The sequence below is a fragment of the Diuraphis noxia genome, unplaced genomic scaffold, assembly GCF_037042655.1.
Source record: "Diuraphis noxia isolate RWA-SAM2 unplaced genomic scaffold, SU_Dnox_SAM2 contig0005, whole genome shotgun sequence".
Taxonomy (NCBI): domain Eukaryota; kingdom Metazoa; phylum Arthropoda; class Insecta; order Hemiptera; family Aphididae; genus Diuraphis; species Diuraphis noxia.
Window position 1 is genome coordinate 11,279,074 of NW_028301715.1, and position 21,777 is coordinate 11,300,850.

The following is a 21,777-nucleotide window of genomic DNA, read 5'->3' on the forward strand; positions in this document are numbered from 1 at the left end:
AGTAAAAAGTAAAACTTAGTGAATTTTAAAAACTTAATGAAAAATGTTTCAAATAAATAACTATAGAGACTCGTTCAGCCAAATCTCAACCAAATATATCACCAATACACTTCTTTCAAAAAATTTAGAAAAAATACAGTATTATATTTTTTAAATGATACATACATGACAATCTCATATTTTTTAAGAATTTTAAATTAAAAACAACTTTAAACAATATTTTCATTAGTTTAAGGTACCTATTCTTATATATTTACAAACGATTGATGACATCACGGATCTTCTCAGACGTACAATAGTTATTGGTCACGGTGTAAAAAAAAATAGGACCTTGACAGTTTTAAAAATGAAAAATATAAATTATGGCGATTACTCACATGTCATGCCTCATACGTCGACTCATACGTACCAATCGACCGACAAAGAGAGGGTAAATCTCTATGAAAAAATAATAATAATAGTTAAATCCAAACTTATTTTAAATACTTACCTACCTAACCGATGTATAGATCATTCATAAAATGGTTGATACAAATACATAAAGCATAGCCTAATTTTATTTAAATCAAGTTGAAAAATACCTATATAATTCAAAGTTTTTTGAAAGAAAAAAATGATAATATGTAATTGAGGTACCTATTTATTGTTAAATAAATAAAATAAATCCCGTTAGGCTTAAGAGGATGTGATACCCGCATGTGTTGTCTCTGTCTTACAAGTGCATTATTATATAGTAAATTTTACGTTCAGCAGAACACGTGTAGCTCCGTTTGCTTAAAAATTAGAGTGAATTGACCTCTTATAAAATTTAAAAGTATGATTGTTATCTAGTCAACCTCATATGCTTTTTAATATATTTAAATTTTAAAGGAAGTTATGAGTATTTTAAGATGCACAAAAAATTCACAATTTTAAAATACTCATAACTCGCTTTAAATTTGATATAAAATAAAAAGCATATGAGGTTGTCTAGATAATAATCTTACCTTTAAATTTTATAAGAGGTCAGTTCACTCTAATTTTTAAGTTAACGGAGCTACACGTGTTCTGCTGAGCGAAAAATGTAGGTACCATGTTACGCATTTGTAAGACGGAGACAACACATGTGGGTATCACGTCCTCTTAATAATACTCAAAATCAAGATTTACAAAAACTATCATATAAAACGCTGAGCAGTTTGAACAGTCTCCCCTGGGAAAAAAAAATACCTCATATTGTATGCTTTACCTAACATTGACGATGGACACCTGTTGTGTTTCCAACAAAATGAACAAACATGTGCGATTTTCTAACAATGGTTGTACGTGAAAATAGTTCACGGTCACCCTATTTATAATTCTTTACCTCCACATGATGCTTTGTGGTCTTTTTGAGATTCCACAAGATTTTATTTTATTTTCATAACCTAACCTATAACCTCTGCAGATACCTAAAAGCCTCGAGAACCCCAATATTAAAAAACCTGATGACACCAAAGTGATTATATTTTATACGATCAATGCATCCAAAGAACCATGAAATAATTGGTGAGTAAATATGTTGAGAATTTTAAGTATTCTTTCCATTAATAATATTTAAGTATTTTCGGGTATTTTCAAATAATACGTTATTCAAGTATATTACATTGAAGTCAAATTTTATGCTAAAAATTTAAAATAAAATCAGTATATAAATAAAATCGTTGTAGGTACGTACTCTATTGGAATAATTTAAAATACACCAGTGTTCAGTGATATTTCTAGTGATATATTTTAACATACATTTGTGTTTTTACAGTTGACGACGATGACTAAACACGCAACGTCATGAAACGTAGACATCATTACTTTTTTTCAATACAAATTAACGCGATTTCTTATATTTGGTTACTATATGAAACTTTTTACTGAGAGTCCGTAAACATTTTTTAATGTTTTTTGAATCATTTTATAATTCAAAACAATTGTCAATGGTTTTAACCCAAAACCAATTGATGAAATCAATATTCATATAAAAAATGAAATATATTAAATGCATTCAATCAATATTTTCACAGGCCACAATCAACATTATTCTGTGCAAGTGGCCTTATATATTATATAATAAATGTACACATATGTGCATAGTGTGTGAATACGTTTAGGCATTTATCGTAGGGAGAAAAATGGTAGAAAAATCAAGTCTGTTGTAGTCAGTTAATTAATGAAATAATACCTCTAAATAAGTAAGACTCAAATAAGTTAGACTGATGAACTAATAACAAAGGGTTCAGTAAATTGAATTTTATTTATATCAACATTATAAAAACTGAATATAACGTTAAATTTAAGTATGGTTGTATTAAAATTAAATTAATATTAAATTCCATTAACAAAAGTTACTTCATGTGCAATATGTGCCTGTTTATAATGGATGCAATACTTATTATTTTTAAAATATTTGATAGCCCTTTCAATAGCATTTAGTAATATATTACAAATTTTTAATTATGATTAAAATAGTTCTATTTAATATAGGTACTCCAAGTACCTAATAAATTATCACTTGTTTAAAAATACTGAAATAAAATATAGCTAGGGGTTATAGAGAAAGAAATAAAGAATAGATTCATTATGTTATAAACTTAATACTTGTGTAGCCTATATCTATGGTATTCAAAATACATGGTAAAATTATTTTACTGATTTAAATTTTAAACAATTTTTATTACATAAATTTATATTATATAAATACTAATATATAGGTTCTAGAGAGATATAGGTACTAAACTTAAGTACAGCATAATCTTTTAGTCTAGGCCAACACATTTTTTTTTGCAGATATTTGATACACATTATACCTACACTTTTAAACTGTACCTTATTATCAAATCATTTATACTTGTTTTATTTCCAGTAATATGTAATGATAACAAATGTGTCTACAGTCAAAGGTTTCTTGTAATCATATTATATAAACAATACAAATTATTTTATTTTGGGATGGATGATTAAAATAATGTATAGCAAATAATAAGATTTAATATTATTTAAAGATTAAGGACAATAAAAGACTATCCCAATGAAGTTATATCCTATCCCATGATATTTATCAAGTGTGCTTTGCACAAAAGTACGGTGACTGGGTGGTATTTTAGGATATACCTAACATTAATATAGAAAGAACACATCACTTCCAGACACCCCCTCCCCTCGTTCAACCACATTATTTGTAACTTATATGATGAAGACAACCCGTTAATACCCTTTATAGACTATTGTGTTTCTAGATACTAGTGGTGTATGGTTTAAAGAGTTATTAATTTCCGGTTCGTTTGAAAAGTCGAAAGGGACAGAAATAAGTTAAATTAACTTGGTTTTACAGTATGGTAAAAGTAAAAAGATACGAAATTCAAATCAAATAACACTGTTTAAGAATAAAACATACCTATGTAATGTAAATACGATGGTATAAAAAGTTTTGATGAAACTTAGAACTAAACATTTAAGTTATATGAGCCCAAAATAAATTATTAGTACTGCTCAACTATTGAGACAAATACAATTAATATGAATGACTTAAATACTAAAAAATTATGAAAATACTAGGTATTAATAAGTGAAAGGAACATGTTTAATATTATTGTGTTAGTACTACTTAATCGTATTTGTAACTTGACATTAAATTTATAGCTGTATAGGTAGGTACTATTATATTAATATTCGTGTCAATTTATAAATATTATAAACCATATTATAAATCTAAAATTATGTTCGAAAGCTAGTCCTTTATAAATAAATGTTGAGACTAGAAATATGTCCCTAAAATAACACTTATGTTTAATTTTCAATATAATATATAATCGTTTAAGTAATTTTCATATTTAAAGGCAATAAATAGGTACCAGTTCCAAAAAATAAATTTAAGAAAAGAGCACAATAATAGTATATTAGAATTCTAAATTTGTAGAATCATTATAAATTACAAAACAATACTAAAAAAGGAAAAGTTAAGAAAAATCACATGTATAATTTTAGAATAGCCTTCTGTGTTCTGTAAACACATAATAATATAATATATTATACTGAATAAGGTCAAATAATATTATTAAATGGGGAAGTAATAGACTTTATTAGTCCATTTTTCCCGAGATTTTTCCTTACTAACAAAACTAGTAGATAAATAAATTAAAATACCATTTATATACACACACCACCAATCATTCCGTTGTTTAGAATGTACAATTAATAAAATCTCTAAAATACCGTACATACAGTACCTATACAAATTACGTTTATAGATTTTAAATCTTTTTATCAATTAAAAAAATATATTATAAATAGGCAAGTGTTTTTACTTATAATTATTATTGTTTTTTTATTTTTTTTTTTATTCTATTTGTTTAAAAATTCTAAGATATTTGTGCAATGACTTTGATTGCACTCTCTGCGTTGCGCCATAACTATTTTGCATTACCTATTGAAAATCGTGACTTATTCCACGTCATGTATAACATACCACAGTTGCGTCACACGACGTTTTATCAATGTTATTATTATACAGACTTGGCACGAATAGAAAACTTAACCTAAAGTAATTGGACCTTTTGTCTGATTCGTAAATCCATATAATAAATCAATCCACGAGAATTAGAGTTTAATGAATCTCAATAATTATTTAATATTATAATTAAATTAAAATCTATCTACAATCAGAAAAAAAATATTAGAATATTTTCATTTCTGATTAAAATTAAAACGTATGAAGTCGAAAAATGTTTGAAATGTTAATATTAAATGTTATTATTATGTCAAATTAATACAGGTACCTACCTACTTTAAACTTAATTTGAAATCTCACAATTATTTTGACGTTATTTTATTATTATTATTATTATTATTTTTTATCGTTAAAAGCATATTATAATAACAATACCTACATACATTTATCATTTATTTTTCATAGGTACTAAGTAATTACTACTCGATTATTCAATTTGTTGGTAACCATATTCAGAATTGCTTTCAGAGTGATAAACCCTTGTTACGGTATTTGAATTCATGTATATGACATACTAGGTTTACATCATCAGTGACTTCAAATTAGACCGTAAAATATACAACAGAAAACCATCACAACCATCGTGAAATATATATTTGAAAGTTCGTAACGTTTTAACGTGGTGGCTTTTGTTGAATTACCCGCACAACTGAAATGTTTAAAAAGTTTAAACGTTACGCTCGCGTTTGTGCCAGTTTATAATTCCATAATCGCGGGATATACAATCTATTAACTTTAAGTATTCTTCCATTTGACCCTCAGTAGTATTTAACCAACGCCCATTGATTCTTAACATAAATTTGTTTTAAGAAGAATTTATTCTTATATCGACTTGTCTAACTACAATTTAACCTAATAAATTAAAAGTAAAAAAATTGAATACGTTAACTTTAATACATTTTCCTACGTATAAAATTTGAATTATTCAATAATACCTATTTGATTGGATATCACAAAAGAGTCATAATTAAATCTGGATATATCTACCAAAATAATTATCACTGAAACATAATAATTTACATTATTTGATATAATAATTGTTTGTTAATTCTGTATCTTTAATTTTATGCACTATTTGAAATGTAATTAAATCATAAATTTGGTGAATGGAGAGTCTATCTCTCTTTCTGAGCATAAAAATATAATTCAGGTACTTGTGTATTTTGCTCATATAGTAAGTATAGGCGATCGAATATTATGAGATATTATACCGTTTAACCGTTTGTACAATCATTGATTATAAATATTATAAAAATATAGATACAAAAAATATTATACTTAAAAATTCTAATCAATTATACAATTACTGTGAAATACAGCTGGATTACTCCGGATTATTTTATCATTCGAATTAGATGCACGCGACTGACAAATTAATTGTGTGTCGATTTTGCAAACGTTCATCCACAGATTCGTCTGGGCAGCATTAGAGAACTTTAAAACAATAACAATTTTATGCATCGATCAATATGAGTTTCAAAGCACTTTTAAGTGCTATGCAACTCAAGTCTTAAATAAAATTATATAAGTATTAAGTATATTATTAAACTATAATATACTTTTGGATACTTTCACATTTTAAATTATAGCACTCAGAAAATTGGTTCAACCATAGATAACCTATAGTAAATTTAGAATATATTCGTTGTTATTAAATTAATTTACAAAACTCTATAAAAAACTTAGGTAATATTTATCATAATTGTAAGATGAATAACACAAATTTTAAAAAACCTCTAAAGAAATGTCCTTAAGAGGACGCCACACCCGCATGTGTTGTCTCTGTCTTACAAACGTATAACATAGCAAAATCTGTTTAGCGCGGGACAACTTTACTCCCTTTGTATTTATAGTAGAATTACCAAAATTCCACAACGCATAGGTAAGAACTTTATCTGTGTCATAGCGTCGTTAATTTTTGATAACATTAATATAATTGAAGTTATAAGCTGAAGAAAATACATTTATTTTTATTTTTTCATTAAATTACTTAAAATTATTGGTTTGTGTTATCAAAAAAATAACGACGCTATGACATAGATAAAGTTCTTACCTATGCGTAGTGAAATTTTGAAAATTCTATTATAAATATTGTGGGGGAAAAGTTGTCCCGCGCTAAACAGATTTTGCCATGTTATACGTTTGTAAGACGGAGACAACACATGCGGGCATTCTCTTAATTTAAAATACAGCATACAGCATGTTAATATGTATTTATAGATAGATAATATTTTTTTGAAAACTACCTATAGGTAGTGTAAATATACAAATTAAATCTTATGTATGCAAATCAAAAATTGTCTATTTGCCTACCTATAGTATAATCAATAATTTAAGAAACTTGAAACCAATTAAAAAATCAAATTAAGTGCAATATCTTTTTCGATATCTTGAAAATTACAATGTCTACAGCATTGAAAAGTTCACCATGGGCTTGAAAACATTGGATACTATAAATATTTATTTATACCCCTCGATTTACTTTAAGTTTTAAGTTTTAACTGACCTAGATTACCACCATGCTCACTAGCTTAACACTACTGATTCAAGGGAATATATTGACATAGATAGATGAACCTATATAAGAAAATTTCAAAAAAAGCAGTACTAACACTTTTTTATTTTATATACATATATTCATTATCACACACATGACACATTTAAAATATAGTATTTAATTGTTATATGTTTTCAACAAAGACGAATAAATAAGAAAATAAAGAAATAGTATAACCAATATTATTATTTTATTTCAAAATATGGTTTTATACAATCGTAAATTTGATGTTTTTCCATCGCATCACGTAGGCTAGATCTAGTAAGCATAACGGATGAACTCAGATCATAATGAATAAACACGTACTTGACCGAAATGCACGATGTTCGGAATTATATACGGTATTGAACGACAACAAACAGAGCTATATTAATCACTATTGCTGATACAAAATGTGCGTTGAATACATATATTTTGTTATTCAGAAAATAATGATATCCGGTTGAATACCGACATTATGATTTAGATACTCGTGGACCTAATATTAAGGGTAATATTATTATTACGCACCATTCAAACGACTAATCATCGATCGAGGCGATCGCACATTTCTCCCAATACTCCACGCACACCCACACATTATTATGGGAAACAAAAATGACTCATTGAACGGTTGTCGTCAGATATATAACTTTCGTTTTACTGTCTCGTAGAAGACCAGCGTATATTTGAACGAAGAACCGTCCAACATAATGCACTACCTGACGAAATTCATTACGTTCATTTTTTTCCTTCATTACCATCCTCTTCCACAAACCTTTCACGTTGTAGGCCTATTAACTTCGCACACTAAGTACACAAACGACTTGTCTCAAAATAACTTCGGGGTCGACATTAATTTATTATTATAATAATGATGACGACAGTAAAGAAGGAACAAAAGACACAACAAAAACAAAATTCATGATTGCCGGCTAATTTCCCAGGAAACAGTTTTTAAACATAACTGTCAGCTTTAAATTATATATTGTAATGCACACATATTCGTAAAAAGCACGTTAGTTATTCATATATTTTATTCTACGCCCTATGGTACCAATATTAAAATGTATTATCGATAAATGTATTAAATTAGTATATTTACTAACAATACCTATTAATCAAGTAAATTGTATTTCCAATTATTATAAAATATATTGAATATAATTAGTAACTATACAATACGTTATACAAATATTATATTATTATATTATATTATATATTTTATTATATTATATTATATTATACAATACGTATAAATAGTGCCTATAGTATCTACGAAAAATATTTTCCAATATGAATAAGTATAGGCGTATTATTAAGGAATACGGAGGTAGATTGACGGACACTCTTATCGTCTTTAAAATGATTATTAATTACTAGAGTCTAGAATAGAAAAATGAATTTTTTATATATATCAGATTACACGTAGGTACATATGTGGTTTAATTAAGATCCGTTAGGATCCAAAGAAAAATTTGAAAACTAATCATAAGTCTATCTTATAGATAGATCAATTTTCAAATCTCAATGCCACATCAGGTTTTTTATGTCAAGTAAATATAAAATAGCATAAAAATTAGCACCTAATATAAAGCATATTTTTAAATTTGTTAGGGTTTGTCAAATTTAAACGAATTCTGTTATTTCAATTGGTTTAGGTTTAAATCTCGGATTAAACATAATTAATGAAATGCAGTTTAAAACAACATTTTTTTTATTTATCAAGGCGTATGTATATTATTATTATATCATTCATTATTTAGACAACTTAGTGCAATCCTGTACGCAATGTACGTGACACAATGCAAAAATAATAATAAATAAAGAGACCATATAACGGTTTCCTTTCCCTCCGCAACCGCTGCTGACTACGATACAGCGTGGCTATGGTGGTTACCGGTGAATTGTACCCGCCCGCCACCGTCGAGCTCATACTTAACCGTGTTTTAGCAGTGTACATAGTACCTACATAAACTATCAACATACCGGAAATTCCGGATTTCGGAATGCTTACTCAGATATTACGAAGCCCCCCCGAATTAATCATTCTACAAGAAAACGATTTTTGGTCAATTTTCTGTTCAGATTCGATTTTTAAATTACAATCAGGTACCTAAATTATTATATTTTAATTAATAACTATTAAAAAAAAACATTAAAATTAAACATATCAACATTATACAAGCACAAATCCAACATGAAATGGTAGTAGGTAGTATATAGGTTATTGAGCGATGCAGTTTACCTATACTAATAAATAGTTATTATTGCACTCCATATAATTATTATGTAAGTCATTACTCATAAGTCATTAACCATTAACATAAATCAATATCTTACAAGCCATATACCCTATCCCAATACATGTGTAATAGGGATAATATTGATACCTATTAATTGCTACTAACTCAGTTTCATAAACATCATAATTTAATATTAATTTTTCTTTTTTTCTTCTTAAGTCAAACGAAATATGTACATAACGATATGGCCTTTTATCCCTCTTATAGACATAAATAACGCCAGTTAAGATTGTAATACGTATTTATTTTTAAACGAATATTAAACTAAAGGCGTATTTATAATTACAGAAGTAATCAACATAAAAATTTAGCGAATAAAAAATAAAAAATTTAATCCAGTTTCAATTGTAAATTATGATCCAGCTTGAGAAAACGTGTGAATTTTGTTTGGAAAACAATTCTCATAACTTTCGTTTTGTTTAATTAGACACAATAATTACACTATTCATTATTGTAGACCAAGAAAGGATATAACAAGATGAAAAACTTTAGTACTAATCGTCTCGCACGTTTGAATTCAAATATAAGTTAGCGAAATAATTGTGCTTATACTTTATCCAATGACAAATAAACAATGCAAAGCTGTGCATGAAAAAAAACGAAAATAATATAAAAACACAAATAAATAATTATAACAAATAATAATCACATTTATTCTTTGTTATGGTACTTTAATATACGTATCATTAAATAATGTTTTATCACTATTATCAGTATACCCAAGAATTTTAAAATACCCAATTGATCTTTCTTCGGAATTAAAAACGTTGGACAAGGCACAGGACTAATGACTTATACCAAGATGTATCTTCATATTATGCAGAAATTTTTGCTCAATTGATAAACCCACTCAACCAAATCGTTACTATATGAACAATATTCTTTATCTGAGTATGATAAAAAAGAAAATTTATATTCTTCCAAACACATGAATTCAGTCAAATATACAGCAGAAATAAAATATTTAACGAATTTTAAAAGATAAATAAAAAAACTTAGAACATTATAAGACTTATTCATAAATTGAATCTAGGTGGTTGTACCCCAAGAATAATATAAAAATGCCAAATTTATTGAAAAAATTTGATAATTTGCTCTGGCAAAAAATAAAAGTAAATAATGTACACATTAGTTTGAAAAAAAATATTCTTTGAAGATATTAATAAGCCTATGTGGTATTATTATATATAGTAGTTTCACATAAATGTATTTTAGTATTTTTGTAACCATGTATGTAAAATACATACTTGATTAGGTAAAATTTATCAGTTATTTTTATTTTACGTTACCGATGTATTTACATAATATTATAAACTAAATGCACAACTAAATGCTTACATCTGAGGCCACTTTTATATCAGCAGAAAAGCTTACCGAGTTCAACGCTTATCCAAGGTAGGTTAATGGTAACTAATAAATTATCTTTTAATATAATTTATCAGTTTATGGTAATACACTGATTAAATGTTTAAATTAAAAGATTATTGGCTGTATCCGAATATTGTTGATAAATAATTCAACAAAAAAAACTATCGAGACTATTGACTAGTGTTTAGTAAATTTCTTAACCTTTTATTAGAAACTTGAATTCTGACAAATTAGTAATTACTCTCCATAATATTATAAAATAGCTTCATATCACTAATATTAAACTAAATTTTCAAATTGTACCTACCTACATAAGAAATATAATAATGCAAAGATTTTTCAGTAATTTTCTTTATAGTACCTACCTACCTACCTATTTGATTTTATATTCTTTTGATCTATCAGTAGAATATGATCACGAATATGTAGCAAAAATGCAAAAACCGTTAAAGTAACTCATTATTGTCTATATATTCTTTTTTTTCGGAAAAGAAGTTGAAAAGAAGTAACCTCGTAAGAAACTATTATATTTTTTGTAGAAGGTTCGATATTTCAGCCATGAAAATGTACATATATATTAATTTTAAAAAACCTATATGTTAAGTGTTAGTATAAATTGCATATCAAAATACAAAACTGATCACACAGTGTGAACGTCGAACAATAGCGTAATATAATTTATAACCAGAACATTCAGTGATGGACGATTAATACAAATGAGTCATGATAATAACAATGATTCTTTTTATCAATGATGCAATTGTACAGCCAGAATTCGTTATCGCTCTAAGACACTTGTTGACACATACAGCGACAACAGTTTACCGGCTTACTTAGTCATAAACATGCATAACATAACTCATTCCATTTATAGCGATTCATTCAGGAATAAGTAATATTTTAAACTTTCATAAGTATAGGCACTAAATTATTATTTTTAACACCTTGCATTATATATTTTTGGTCTTTTTGATGAAAGCGACATACGTATTTACTAATAATATTTTGTAGATAAAATCTAGAGAGCTGAATTATTATTGTAAACAATGACACAATGTTGATAGTAACTGTTAAACAATAATAAGTTTAAATTTCTTATAAAAAATTATAAAGAATAATACTAAAACTGTTGAGTTTTCACAACAGCGGCGAAAAACGCCTACGAGCATAGCGGACGAAGGGACCTGTAATAATAACGCCAACTCTAAATTTTACATATTTTTAATTAAGGATAAGCAATACCAGGTAACGGAAGACGACACGATTATACCATAATTTTAAATAATTTACACAACGGAGTGCACTGACATATACCACGTTAAAAGCGCTGTATTATATATTATACATATATCTGATGTGTGAAAAACTCGACAAACACGTCATAAACACTGACGGATAGGCCTAGCCTAAGGGACATACAAAATGCAGTATGTATATCTTTAAGAGAAACACGTAAAATGTATTATATTAGGTATCGACAAATAAATCATAATATTTAGTTCAAAATATTGCCATGAGGAGTTTAATTATATTATATATTGTTATAAGTTTATAACTATGGTAAATGTACTAATAAATTATATCAAAACACCATCATATTATGTGCAAACAAATAGTACTTATTATTTTTATAATTCACGGCTAAAGCAGAAACGTCGAATCCATGCAATATTATAGAAATGTATAATTTTACATTTATCAACATTATTTTGAGAATATTCAACACAACGAGTTTGGTTCGACAAATATGCAAACAAAGAGTTTTCTTGATTGTATATTACGTTTTGTTATTATACGCAAAAATGTATTTATAAACGAGGAAAAGAAGATAGAGATTTTTTGTAGCACAAACTGCCGAGGTTTTATTTTTCTTTCGAAACGCCGACCGACATAACAACACAGAACGACAAACATGGCGTATAACACAAATTCTGAGAAACAACTCGAAGAGCTCATCGACATAACAGAGAAACACAGTTTAAAAACGAAAAATATTGTCTTTTACTTACACGTGATAAATTCCTTAATTTGGGTCTGTATGAACAGAGCAAACGTTGAATCGTCGTGCCCTTTCAATAATAATAATCACAATACGTCGTCGCAGTACGGTCGAAAGACCACGCGATATAGCTTAATATATTGTACAGGGACGGTCGACAACAAAATATAAACGGGCGACTATATAATACATCTATAATATATACTATACACGATTGAGCACGTACTGAAAAAAAAATCGTAAGAAGGTGGGCTCTTTATAGGGTTCTGTACACGATTACACCATAATTTATTTTTTTTCAAAAATGTGCGTTAGCACATTCCTCGGATTATTTTTCAAATTTGGTTTTAGTTTAAAAAAATCATAGGTACCAATTATTATTTTATAGTGTCTAAATTATGTCAAAAACAAAGTGCCAACCTGGATACTTACTAAATGACAAGTCACCTATAATCTGATCGAGTAATTAGATCGACCCATAGGGAGAAAAGGTCGATTTTTACCAAAACAACGCATCCGCATTCATTTCAAAACAAGTTATATGAAGATCACAAATTTGAAGTTCACCCCATTCGAAATTTCAAAATTAGTGGGTGAACGACTTTGAACACGTACAAGACAAACGAAGACGACGGTTGGTAAAACGTGCGAATGAATCAGATTTCTTCCAACGTTTTAAACGGCGGTGATTACTATTTAATACTTTTATGATATTAATTTACAATTGGCAGGCAAACGTATCGTGCGCGTTGCAAGTCACAACAGAATAAACAACATTAAATGTGTTGATGAACAAATCAGCAAAGGGAGGGGGCGATTAAGGAAAACCGCCGTCTAGACACGATATTATTATTTTGCAAGTGAAGGAAAAATGGGAAAAACAATCAAATGACGTCGGCCCCTCGCATCGGCCCTTATATACGCGTCCCACGCGATGACAACGTGCCTACCTACACACAAAAACAATATAGGTACATACGTAGTATAACACACATAATATAGGTCGTTGAAGTTAACGTTCTCTCTCTCTACCACACACAACTTAACCCAAGTACTCGTTTTTTTTTTCTGGCACGATCGCCCTGTCTCCCTCCCCCTATACACCCGTATAGATTAATACAATAGTAATAGGTAATAATAATAATAATACCATTATAAATAAGAAAACGACAGCAGTTCGCGTCAGTCTATTGTCGTCGAAGCAATCCGACCGCCGAGCAGCGGCAGCGCACCGGTGTTTTCTCGGGTGAACGGGGTCAGGAGGGGGGAGCGAACACCTGCTGCATTATCGGCGGCGGTTGTATGGGAGGAGTGGGCGGGGGAATAATAATTATTATTATTACAAGCGGTGTCATCCGCGGTAGAGTTGTGTTTTCGTTGAGGGGGGGAAGGGGAGTAAAGAAAGAAGAAACACCTCTTCTCCGCGCCGATCACCAAACCGGGCACCGAACGAACAAAGAGCTACAGGTAGACGCACACGCACGGAAAACCGGTTGTGGCCGTCCCCGCGCGCGCGCGCTGCGCGTAAGACAGTGTTGCAGGTTGCGGAGAGTAAAAAATCTCCGCGGTATACACGCACGGGCGGCCTTACCTGATGCTTGTTGTGGAGGTTGTTGTTGTTGTTGAGGTTGCGGTTGTTGCGCCTGCAGCTGTCCATCCGATGACGATCCGACTGCAGCTATCACGGCAGCGACGACGAGCACGGCGACGAGAGCCGGCCCCGACGGCGACCCGCAGGCCTTCCGCCGCATCTCTGGACTTAGCGAAAGGCTGTGGTTGCCGTCTAGGATGGGCGACGGCAAAAACCTCTGGCTCGAAGTTAAGGGTAAAAACCGACCGCGGTCCGCGGGCTACGGTAATCCGGTCGACGCAGTCATGACACGAGATTCGCACTTGGGCGGACAATGCGGACGAAAAACAACCGTAAAATAAATAGAAAAAAAATAAACCGAAACAGTCACCGGCGCGAGTGTCGCCAAATTTTGATCACTTACGGTTAGCGGACAACTACGAAGACGAAACGCGCACGAAAACGCGGTAACGCGACGCGGACGAGGGGACGTGTCAGACGCACGAACCTGAAATGCCGACTGACGGGCCAACGGGCAACGACGGCGACGTGCCTTGTGCCGCGCGCGGCGGTGCGCGCCGAAAACCGTTAAACCGACAGAAACCGACGGCCGGCGACCGATGTCGAACGGCGATCACCCGTACGGGCCTTACGGTCGGCGCTCCGAACTGCCGATACCAATGATACCATACATAAATGATAATATTGTCGTTATTGTTATTATAAGAATTTCGTACACTCACCAGTTCACCACAATCGACGCCGTCGCCTCCACCGCGCGTGGGTTTTTACTCGTCGGCGAGCTGTGACTAATAATAATGTTGCAACGCGAGTCTGGACTTACGGTCTGTTCTTCCGGTACGTCCGTTTCCGTAGTCGGCGGCGGCGGTGGTGACGAGACTCGACTAGCCGACGATATTCTGTCTCTGTGTCGTGACACACGGACCGCCACTGTGTTTCGATAATAATATTAATATTATGCTGGTAGGCGGCGTTGGCGCATTGCGATGGGTATTGGTTTATTTTTTTTGTCATTTATTTGCGGATTTGTGCAACTACACTATAATTATCGTATAGTTACCGGACGTGATAAATATTCGTGTCGGCTACTTTTTTTTTTAAACTTCCTACCTATTTAATTCGACCGTAACACGTTGTCCCAGACCTGGAAATTTTGAATTACGCAGCTGCTAACGCATTATTATATATTATGGTGTACAATGCACACTAGGTTGGTCTGCGGGAGGGTGGATATTTTTATATTATTCGAAATACTTTATCCTAGAGGGCTCAAAATGATCTCACCAGACTCTCCGTGCAACTTATTTATATATAAATCAGCTGAATAGGGGAAAAAGAAATAAATCGCACCTATCATTTTTTTTTCTCTACAAAACATATTTTCCGTTGAGCGTTTTCGTCAGGATATGTAGGATATAATATGTAATTATCATTATTATCCTTACTATAGTTAGTTTCAACTCAAGCATTGTCATTAATTATTTCATACTCATGTTCATTACTTTTTTAGTTTATTGGTTGATTGCATTAATAATAAAATTATACAATTTTTAATGCATCACAGTAACACACATTTAAACACTCATTGCCTTATTGATGGTATCCAGAAAGAATATTAATTTGGTTTCGTGTATACAGAGGTCACAAGTAATTTGTATAAAAAGAATTGTTTTAGTTTTAATAACGATGCTAATTCTTGTCGTTAATCTACACAATTTTATTTATCATAAGCTATTGTTATACATTTGACCGTAAAAATTAAGTGATGCGATGAACGTAAAAAATAAACCTAAGATTAACGTTTACCATTCAAACATGATTAATTATTATTATTCAATTAATTATACAATTTAATCTCCATTATTTTTTCGATATAATAGCGTATTGCCTATGCATAATATGTCCGCAAAACCTAAAAATGGAAGGAATTTTTAACTAAGTACATTAAGTTAATTAGTCAATTGATGTCAAGTTCAATATGTTTAATGGGATTTATACTCGTAGGGTATATTCACGCGAGAACGCCAATGATGTAAGGACTGAAAATGACTCAACGAGCTTACTGAGCCTTAACTTGTAAATTATTTGTACAGGGATTTCAGTAAATAAATACTGTGCGTATATAAAACTGACATTTTTTAGTATATCTACAGTCACAATTGTGTACATAGGTACTAATTATATGTCTATATTTAACATATGCACGCGCTGCATATAGACGGATAGACGCAATATTATGAATTAGGGGAGGGGCTTAGCCCCCGTAGTTTTTTAATTATATTTTAGTTTAAAATTTTAATTATCAGTGTTTGTGCTACTGATATAATTTTAGCCATCCCCTAAGAAAAAAAAATGTCCCTGATAGTCCATTAAAGGAATTTCATGACGTGAATGTTTTCGTCGTAGAGTTTAGGGGACCTCGGGACAGTAGTGAGGAAGGATATAAGGGAATATAAAATGGATTTAAATTCATCAAGAAAATTAAAAAATGAGATTTCATTGTTGTTTTAGTAGTAGGATTTGGTTTGAATGATTAGAGACCCTCTATCACATTTGCATATGAACGTGGTCTTGTCGGGTTTCCAGTGGCTGAATGTTGATAGTGGTGTTTAGGATTGTTAGTGACTGATGGTGTTGGTTGTTAACGTTTTTGGTTTGGAATTTGCGGGTCAGTTATAAATTGTATTGTAAATCCTTTGTAATTGGCAGGAGTAGTCATTTGCAGAGGGTGCATTTTACTTGGAGGTTCGTTGATTTTGTACAGGAAGCGGATTTGTGATTTTCCCCACATTTAATACTCATGGAAAATTACAACTTATAATAATTAAATACAAACGATGCGTTTTTTATCTCCGTCTAACTGACGTACGAGTGTACGACTTACCAAAAAACATTATGTGCATTTTGAAAATTTTAATACTATTTAAATAAAGTTTAAATGAGCCATTCTAATTTTAAAATATAAAACTAAATGTTATTGTCGAACAACAATAGACACGTTATGACAGAAATAAAAAGTAAATTTCCCAAAATAGTATTTTCACATGATATAATAAAATACTTTTGTTTAGAGTTTATCTTGATAACACAATCGGAATAACATTATACACTACCTTTTACACTAACAAGTAATAAGTACACATCACTATATATTTATAGACAGTTACTATACACACGACGGAAGCCTACCCGCTGTACCCGCCTACCAAAGTAATAACTATTATAATATTTACACATTCTGAACTTGAAAACAGGTGCTGCAAGTACAGAATTATAATATTATATCTATCGTCTGAAAAATAATCAAAACTTGTGTATTCACTACAGTTCAATGAGATCCCACATCCCCACGAGTCCGACGTACACGTCTCGTCATGTCATTGAAGTGATTTGCTGGTGTGCGCTATATGTAAGTTATAGTCAATATTATTTAATCTTATACACTACAATACGTATATCTATATTATAATTGCATGTGCTTACTGCTCAACCCCCGAGACTGACATAATACGTATGCTTGTAGATGTACGTATAATAATTAATAATATTACGTATTTATTGTATGTTCAGCTTGTCGAAAATGTATATGATTGCCGATTTAACGTGAAACTACAATATCTTTAGTATAAATATTGAAACTGTTGCAGACCCCAGGACGCTGTACACAACACGGAGACTATTATTAAGATATTACGGGTCATGATATACTTGCGAATCGCTCCAATACAAAATAAATAGCTTCAGACACAACGGCTCCATCGTTCTAAACAGACCCGTCTCCACACTATCGGGTGTCTATATCGACATTAAATTAATCAAATAATTAATTGACAATATTATTATTGTATTTGTATTGTATCAATACAAAAAGTACAACGCTATACAATATACTCACACATTTATCTTGGTCTTTTGTATTATTTTTAAATTAAAATGTCAATGTTTTTGATCTATCACATATCATTGTCAAAAATATTAAACTTTCTTACACAGTCTATATCCTATACCGCAGTGACGCCCGGGGTCAGATTTTACAGTGCCACCTTTTACTACTAGTTTTCATCAACTCCTCCGAAAATGCATCTCTCCATTTTCTTCGTTTTTCACTCTAATTAAAAATAACAAACTAATGTGTCTTATTAAAATAAAGTTTTGGTGTCAAACGAAACGGTTATCGGGTTTTCAGTCAACCGGGTTCAGTTGACAGCTATAATACACTGTTTTGGAGTATATTTTATGTACTAAAATAATATTACTAGGTAATGTACAAATAACGACCGTTGTCCGATAATTATCAGACTTTGTCAATTAGAAATTCAATAGTTATATTATCTTATGTTTTTCGTTAATCAATACTAATAGTATATTAAATATTATTTGGTCGCGTAATTGCATTTGACTGTTGCGATAACAGATACGTGGCCATGTTTGAAATAATTTTGAGTGCAACTGACATACCTAGTCTATTAATAATAATAATAATAACAATATTATGATATAATTAAATACCTATACTAGCTATTATTAATCCTGTTGATATATAATTTTCCGCGTGCGGTGACTACCTATGACGTGTTTCTTCCATATAAAGCGAAACTCGATCTGCGGTCGGTCGGACATTTTAAACAATCGCGCGGACTTCCATCAAAAAACCGTTTGTATGTCGGTAAATGTTTCACACCCGCGGTTTGGCGATGACAATAAATTACACCCCCGTTCGATCGTTCAGCCAGAACGTACCGTCGTCTGGCAGTGCGAAATTCCGCGATCGTTCGACATCCAACACAAACTTTCATAACGTTAATTATAAAACTTTTGCCGATGTACGCACAGAATTCTTTGATGCCCTTAACTATTTCAGTGTACCGACCTCAAATTTCCCCGTTTAGAATAGCGAGCACTGTATCTACATAATGTCATATTACATTATAATTTATAATAATATATTATCATAATTCATGGTATCCCGGATCACTCAATTAAAAACTCGAAATACTTGCGCGCTACATTCAATTAAATCTATATCGGGATAATAAAGTAGGTATATATAATATAATAAACTTACCGCGTTTATTATTGGGATAATAGAATAGTTTGATTTGAATTTTGTTTTAATAATAATATTCAAATAAGTATTTTAAATTTTATATTGTAGCACGCCTACTGCCGTTCACTGACAGTATACCTACACAAATCACAATACACTTTAGAGAAACGTATAAAATACGATCTCTTCAAATTCGAAAAACTATACCTACATCTAACATGTACATATTTGATACAGTTTTTAAATTTATTATTTTTAGTAATAGTAATTTATAATTAGTTTTATTTGTGGATTAGTAATTTTTTTCACATACAATTTTCCCAACGACAAAACAACCAATTTGTAATGGATCGATATTTTTTCATTTTTGTAACGATCAATATTATTTTTTTTTTTAACTGTAATATTTTTATCGAAAAAAAATTAATTAAATAATAAAACAGCAGTGTATATGTGGTAGGATATATGAATTATTGTAATATTCTTTACTTGTGCAATTCGTCGGTACATGATAATAATTATTTAATAATTTGATAGTTCTAGTTTCAAACTTACACCCGCTCTTAATATATTATACTTGTATGATAGATAATTCTTAATAATAATAGAAAGTATTATAACGTTTAATTTTAATATTCCAATTGAATGATAAAGATTGATTTTTGCTATTTTTAAAAAAAAAATAGGTCACAATATACACAGTTTGTTCTCAATAGAAGGTAAAAAAACAACATATTATAAATCTTTTATGTGAATAAACGCACAGTCACTTTCTGAGTCATTCGATGGACGGAAGTCCCATTTATTTTTTTTCGTAGAAAATGTCTGACGACAACTGTTCTAAGACAATATTTTAAATTAGGTATAAGGTAATCCAAAAAATTATGAATGATTTTTAATTAAACAAACTACAATAAATTATATTATTTTATATCATAAGTCAATAATCATAATATAGATTAGAATATTTATCATATATTTTGATGTATGTGTTTATTATTTTTCTAATTTTCTAATTTTTGCTGAGTGATTAAATAAATTATTGAAAATAAATGACATTAATATAACGTTATATTTGATATTTTTAATACTTAATTTGTGTTCATAATTATAAAGAAGTTTAAAATTACTATTATAGGTATACTATAGTAACTTATGGCCAATATAAGTACCCATAACATTTGTGGACTTAAAGTCTTACATTTGTAACAATTAATAATATACTCGATAATATGTCAATATTTTTATAGTAAGTATGTTGATATTAGTTTTTCAATAATTAATATTAAACACAGATGTATTTTCATTAGGAATCTTAAAAAAAACTATTGGCAAAATCTACATAACTGATATTGTTAGTATACATTTCAAAACTTTGATCAACCCAAGGCAGATGTATTAACGTTTTTATTCATATTCTTTGTAAATTACGTAGAATTAAAAAAAATATTTTTTTACATAGTTCTGTTTTCAACAGTCAACAATTATATTTTAAATAATAATTTGTACAAAATGTCAAGACCTATTTGAACCAATTACTGACAGACTGTTTTTCTGGGATGCTATACTTACTGTATACATAATAAATATATTTCAAAATTAATATATTAGGTATTCAGATTTATACTAACAATACATTTTATAACCTAACTTGAACTAGTGTGCCTTTAAAATTATATAGTATAGTTTCTAATGAAAGTATCTTAGACTTAGGTACAAGAGCTATAATACAATGCGGTTAAATTTTTAAAAAAATAAATAAATTTATAATAAATTCTCATGATATCTTAAAAGTTATTTAATAACGTATTGAATGGCTTTTTTAAACTTATAATATATACAATTTTTTAGTTTCAAGTTTTAATATTTATTATAATAATATAATATATAATATAGATAACAAAACATAGTTATGTACGGAAATTAGGGCGTAACTAGTTATATATACGACTATAAACAACTTGTTAAAAGGTAATAACTTTTTTTCGTTAAACTTAACCACCATTAAAATATATGTTAGCTTCTAATCTAAATTTAGTCATAACATGCAAACTTTTAAAAATAAATTAGTTATACCTATTACTGTTTTTTAAATTAATGAATATAATTTTTCCGTTTATTGTATATATAAATATATTTTATAACGTCTGAAGATATTTATATATGGTGATAGTATTATTAAAAAATATTTACTTTTAACCTTTTTATGAACATTATTTTAACTGTGCAACTCGTTTATGCCTCTTTAATAAGTAACCTGCCTTTAATAGTGCCTACCTATTTGTTATAAGAATTAAATGCACGCATGAATGGGCAATAAAATAAATGGTATATTCATAATGAATTATTGAACTTTCATCATTTTTTTCTTAGTGTACAAATCTCAACAGTGTTATTATTATAATATATTA

General features: G+C 29.8%; 2 long non-coding RNA genes across 3 annotated transcripts in view; one reads left to right on the forward strand and one right to left on the reverse strand.

The window, feature by feature from the left end:
• LOC149054897 (uncharacterized) overlaps positions 1-14,845 on the reverse strand; it is a 47,008-nt gene extending 32,163 nt beyond the window's left edge. For both annotated transcript variants that reach the window (XR_016191908.1, XR_016191907.1), the window contains exon 1: positions 14,320-14,845. This is a non-coding gene — a long non-coding RNA (uncharacterized LOC149054897). The remainder of the gene's footprint in view (positions 1-14,319) is intronic.
• Positions 14,846-15,061: 216 nt separating this feature from the next.
• LOC149054898 (uncharacterized) lies at positions 15,062-18,588 on the forward strand. Its single transcript, XR_016191909.1, has 3 exons — positions 15,062-15,309; positions 17,574-17,728; positions 17,967-18,588. It is a non-coding gene; the product is annotated as an uncharacterized LOC149054898 (long non-coding RNA).
• Positions 18,589-21,777: the final 3,189 nt, after the last annotated feature.